The 5,916-nt window shown below is 53.5% G+C and overlaps 1 long non-coding RNA gene across 1 annotated transcript; it reads left to right on the top strand.

The window, feature by feature from the left end:
• The first annotated feature begins 616 nt into the window (after nucleotides 1–616).
• Nucleotides 617–2,320, top strand: LOC142363043 (uncharacterized). The gene is made up of 3 exons (XR_012765447.1): nucleotides 617–885; nucleotides 1,638–1,801; nucleotides 2,206–2,320. It is a non-coding gene; the product is annotated as an uncharacterized LOC142363043 (long non-coding RNA).
• Nucleotides 2,321–5,916: the final 3,596 nt, after the last annotated feature.

The following is a 5,916-nucleotide window of genomic DNA, read 5'->3' as shown; positions in this document are numbered from 1 at the left end:
CCATTGATGCTCTTCGCATTGCCATAGTCCTCTTCCTAACACACGTGCCCTGTGATCGTGTTAACCTAACTGGTTTGAGTCTCTTTGCGCAGCGTGTAAATTAGTAGGCGTGCTGAGTTTCTTCAGCCTTGGAGTGCGGGGTCGAACTGGGGCAGGTGGTCCGTGAGTCGGTGGCCACGATCTCCCCGTGCCGCAGTTGGCTTTCCCCGAGGTCCCTGTTCCTTTTGGCATTCCCCGCAGCTTTTCACAGCTCGTTAGCTACGCTTACGATTCGTCGCGCTGGGGTTCTGCTTTGGACAGCTTCATCCTTCCATGAAACAGTAACACGTTCTTCAAAATCCTGTTTCTTAGTTTCTGTGGTGAATTTTAAACTTACAAGATTATGAAACTTAACTATAGTAAGGGTAGGGCTTTACAAAATTACCTACAGCAGCAATAGCCCAGCTGTTTCGATGATCATGTCACATTTTGATTCCCCTTCTTATTCCTCAGTACAACACCAGTACGCGTCGGGCCTCGGTGAGAGCCACGTGTTGCGCCAGAAGCTGTGCAGAAGTCGGGTGAACGGTCGCTGCGCGCCTCGTTGGTGAGGACTCTCGATGCCTTGAACGTCTGAGCCAGCGCTGCAGGGCGTGAGCCACGTCTGGTTTTCAGATGACCTGCAACAAAGTGGGAGTGCACACCATCCTGGGCGGGTGATGCTCCTTGACGTGCTGTCCTGATGTCTGTCAACTAGTGACGGATCCGGCGTGCCACCTCTCATGCAGAGCATCTCCTCGGTCCCTCTTCCAGGCAGCCAGCCCCGGCAGAGCAGTCACAGTCATCACCTCTGTCCCTGCTCCGTCAAGCTGTAGGGAATCCGAGGAGCAAGTTGAAGACACTCGGGTGAGAAAACTGTTCATAGAATCACAGAATCTTTAAGGTTGGAAAAGACCTCAAAGGTCATCAAGTCCAGCCGTCAACCCAACCCCACCATGCCTGCTCAACCATGTCCTGAAGTGCCACGTCCACACGGTTTTTGAACCCCTCCAGGGATGGTGACCCACCACTGCCCTGGGCAGCCGGTTCCGCTGCTCGACCACTCTTCAGTGAAGACGTTTTTCCTAATGTCCAATCTAAGCGTCCCCTGGTGCGACTTGAGGCCATTGCCTCTCCTCCTATTGCCTGTCACTGGGGAGAAGAGAACGACCCCCAGCTCACTACAGCCTGTGTTCAGGCAGCGGTAGAGAGCGATAAATTCCCCTCAGCCTCCTTTTCTGCAGACGGAACAACCACAGCTCCCTCAGCCGCTCCTCATAAGACGTGTGTTCTAGACCCTTCTCCAGCCTCATGGCCTTGCTCTGGACACGCTCCAGCACCTCAACGTCCTTCCATTCTGCTCTGCTGAGAAGAGCCTTTTGTTGCCTTCTGGGGAGAAACGGGCCCGGAGGACGCCGAGGGATGGGCTTGGAGCAAGCTGTGACTCCAGCACCGAGCTCGTGGCCAAGCACTGGATCCCATGAGTGTGGGCAGGGTTTCTGGCTGTGGCATGCTGGCATCAGCCCATTGAGAGCCTGCTGGGTGGTGACGTCTGTCCTGGTGACAGTGAGGGCCTTGAGTCATGTTTTGATGGTCCCTTTGGTGTGTCTCCCCTGCAGGCTGCGATATTCCAGCTGACCAGCGCTGGCTGCGGGGACCTGGCCGCTGCGCTCAGCCCCAGTCTGCAGGAGCTGGACCTGGGTGATGGTGACGTTGGAGACCCCGGACTTCAGCTGCTGTGTGAGGGGCTGAAGCAACCCACCTGCCCGCTGGAGATCATGGGGTGAGGGACCCGGGGCTCCTCGGGGCAGCCCTTGGTGAGGTCTGGGCTGGGGCTGGGCAGCTGCTGCCGGCGGGGACGGGGAGAGGCTGCCGTGGGTCCCTGCACATCCCATGCTCCCTGCCTGCCCACCCGCAGAGCAAGAGGGGAGCGTAAAAGTGTGTCCCTCCAGGCACCGTCTTCCCTTTCCCTGGGTCCTACACCCCTGGGGTGGCTTCCAGGTGAGCCTTGTGGGGCAGAGTGGGTGGATTCTCACTCAACGCCTGAAGAAGTTCGCTGGTAGCTCTAACTGTGCCATTGCTTTGGTCCAGCCACGTCCAGTCAACTCCTGGCCACGTTAGCATCTTGCCTGGAGGGTCGTATCCTGTTTCTAGAATTGCCGCTCCAAGATTTACCTCTTTCTTAAGGCTGTTGAGAGGTTGAACGACATTGCTGTTTCGTGGTGGAAGACCTGAGGTTGGACTTCAGTGGTTGTCCTGTCCCCCAGCCAGAATGGAGCAGACTCCACCTCTCCGACACCTGGACATCTTCGCACTGCGCGCATGGGTGGGTCGTGCCTCCTCTCAGCGGAAGAAGGGTTCTGGTACCAAGGTCCTTCTTCTGAAGGAAGGGCGGGCTCTGTCAGACCAGAGTCGTATGTGGGGCTGCTGATGGACTTTTCCCAAGTCCGCGAGGTGTTGCGCTGCACTGCTTTGGCTGAAGAATCAGCAAAGACGGGCGTCCTGCTGGTTTCCACTGCCTGAAGCCCGGCTGAGTCTCAGTGACCTGGGCGAAGGGTGAGCTGGCTGGGGCTTGCGTGCTTTGGACAGAGAGGAATGGCCTCGATGAAGGGTCCTCAGGGGAGCAGAAATCCTCAGACCAGCTCAGCCCATTAACCTCCCCGCTCCCCGCCCCGTGCCAGCTCCCGGGCAGGGAGAGCAGCAGCTGGGGAGTGGGGAGGACAGCGAGGGGGGCTCTGGCAGGCGCTCGGGAGTGGGAGGGGGTGAAGCAGAGGTGCTGCTGGTGCCCAGTCGTGCAGTGTGCTGGGGTGTCAGGCAGTGGTCAGTGCCAGGCAGATTTAAGAGTTCTTCTTCTCTGCTTCTCTCCAAAGGTTGATCAGATCTGGATTAATGAAGGGACGCAGCAGAAGCTGGCTCTCTGAAAGAGAAAAAGCCAAGGTAGAATAAATTGCACATTTCTGGAGCAGGGCGAGGTCCCTGGCCTCATGGTGCTCTCACAGAGACAGGCTGAACACTAAAAGTGAGGCAGGGCTGAGGGGATGTTTGTAGCATTTATGGATATTCCCTTTAATGCCAGAAAGGGGTTACCAGCGTCTCTGGTCGGGACGTGGCTGCAGTCTTGGCTGACTGTCGTGACGAGGGCGGGAGATGCTGCTGGGGACTGAGTTCTGCTCGGGCGCGACGGCAGCTCGAAGGGGTCCTGTCCGGATCCCCGTTAGGGCGCGAGGCAGGCAGAGGGACTTAGGGCAGGGATGTAGAAGAACGGCGCTGAGGGTGCAGACAGAGGAGTGTAGGCCCTCCTGCTTGAAGTTTCTGGGAGCTTTGTATGTCAAAGCGGGTGTTTTTCCTGTTCCCAGGGCCCATGGATGAAGATTTTGATAGTTCTGATTTGACAGCTTCAGAGGAGCTTGCTTCTGTCTCTTTTGTTTGTCTTGCTTTTATGCCGGAGTGTCGGGGCGATCGGCTAAGTCCTGCCCCGAGGGTCGCGAACCTGGAGAAGCGGCGGAAGAATGCAGCCGACTCAATGTGAGTGATAAGCAAGCTTCGTTTATTACAGTTTGGTTACACAATTTATAGAGTGATTAATTAGCTACTACATATTGCAAAGTTAGAGCTCATTATTGGCTAGCTAGCTAAAATGTCAACTCCGCCCATACTCCCTCATTCTTCTCCAGCTGCAACCTGTTTTTCACATTCTTGCTAACCGCAGAGTTGATTTGTTAAATTCCTTGTTCTGTCAAGGACACCGTGTGCTAAGCTTAAAATGGATTTTCTACAACAAGCAATTCGGTCGAGCCTTGCCATCCCCCCACACTTCCCCCTTTTTCTTTTTAAATTGCGATAGGGCTCCTAATAGATGAGAATTTGTTAAAAATACACAAAGGTCAATAGGGAGGTCGGGGTCACGGCGGTGGACAAAACGTGAGGCAATCTGGTCAGCAATTTGAGAGAGGATACGCTGCTGTTCCGACGTAAGTTGCACCGGTGTGGTTGGGTCTGTCCCACGTAGTAACGGTCGAAGGCTGTCCAACTGTGCGTTGGATATTCCGACGACAGGACGGATCCATTGGATGTCTCCCATCAGCCTTTGGGCATCATGTAGCGTGTTGATTGACGTGTTGAGTTGTAGTTTTTGTGGTTGAATCTGAGAGTCAGAAATCTTCCAGCCTAGATATAGCCATGGCGCTTTCGTTTGAATTTTTTCAACAGCTATTATTAAGCCATTCTCTCTCAGTGTCGTATGTAATAGCTGAACTTGTTCGGCGCTGAACTCCGACTCCTGCGCGAGCAGGATATCATCCATATAATAATAAATTAACGTGTGTGGCCATAATTTCCTTAAGGGTTGTAGTGCATTGTCCACGTACAACTGGCACAGCGTGGGACTATTCTTCATCCCTTGTGGTAATACTGTCCATTCCAAACGCTGTGCTGGCGCCTCTTTGTTAACAGCGGGCAAAGTAAACGCGAAGCGTTGCATATCTTGCTTGTGTAATGCAATAGTAAAAAAGCAATCTTTTAAGTCCACTATCAACAGTCTCCAATGCTCTGGTAACATAGCGGGGTTAGGTAGTCCTGGCTGCAGCGCTCCCATCGATTGCATTTGAGTGTTAACTGCCCTTAAGTCATGTACTAGCCTAAATTTTCCAGATTTTTTCTTGATCACAAAAATTGGGGTGTTCCAAGGGCTTGTCGATAACCGCAGATGTTTTTGGTCTAGTTGTTCTTGCACTATTTGATGAGCGGCGGCGAGGCTTTCCTGCTTTAACGGCCACTGCTCGACCCACACTGGTTCGTTCGTTATCCACTGCAATGGGATCGGGAAAGCCCAGGTTGCAGTGACCGTTACTGAAAAACCTTCTCGGTGGTTAGCACCACCCCCAATTGGTCAAGAACATCTCTTCCAATTAGACCATTCACTCCAGTCGGGAGGGGCATGACAGTGACTGGCACGGTCGCATGTCTGTTGTCTATGATTATCAAAATACGGTCCACGCTCCGTTGTACCGGAGTGTATCCTCCCACTCCTTCAACTCCTCACTCCATTGGTTTCGTAGGCCATGTTTTAGGCCAGACCCCTTCTTCTACAATAGTTAAGTCAGCACCTGTATCCAACAGCAGCGAGAGGTGGATCTGTTGACCCCGGGCCTCTAGCGTAGCCATCGTAGTCGGTCAACGGTTCATAGACATGGTCAGAAATACTCCTGCTCCCGTTGAGCCAAATCCTCGATCCTCCCGGGGGGTGGTGATTTTCGGGGAAATACCCGCAGTCAGGTGCGGCAGCGGTACCAATTGGGCAATTTTGCTGCCTGTTGGAATATGTATTGGCGGAAACGATGTCTGGACAATGATGCTAATAGTCCCGGTAAAATCGGCGTCAATGAGTCTTGCGATGACCGTCAAACCTTTTAGGCTTGTTGACGAGCGGCCGAGTAATAACGTTTCACATGCTTGTTTATTAATAATCACTGGTCCCTTTACATTGCTTGGTACTCGTTGGGGTCTTTGATCCAATAGGGTGACAGTTACTGCCGTTGCCAGATCCATTCCGAGGCTGCCGGCTGTAGCTGGTTGTAACTGGCTGCTGATGTCGCTGTGGGCGTTTTTAAGTTGGCAGTCACTTGCTGCACTGCTGGAGCTGCTACTTGTGTCGGGGCGCGACGGCTCGACGCGCTCATCCGTCCGTTTCCCAACTTGAGACATATCTCAGTATTGTGATTGTTCGTACGGCAGTTCTCACACCACACCCTGGTGGCTTGACAATTACATCTCATATGTCCTTCTCGCCCACATCGGTAACACTTAAAGTTTCGTGGCGGCTTCGGTCGTGCCTCCGCAGCATTAACTCGAAGGGGTTGCAGAGCGGCGAACACTTGCTGTTGGATTTGTTGTTGGGCT

The sequence above is a fragment of the Opisthocomus hoazin genome, chromosome 13 (genome assembly GCF_030867145.1).
Source record: "Opisthocomus hoazin isolate bOpiHoa1 chromosome 13, bOpiHoa1.hap1, whole genome shotgun sequence".
In the NCBI taxonomy this organism is placed as follows: domain Eukaryota; kingdom Metazoa; phylum Chordata; class Aves; order Opisthocomiformes; family Opisthocomidae; genus Opisthocomus; species Opisthocomus hoazin.
Note: the sequence above shows the minus strand (reverse complement) of the source record. Positions and strands in the feature narration are given on the sequence as shown.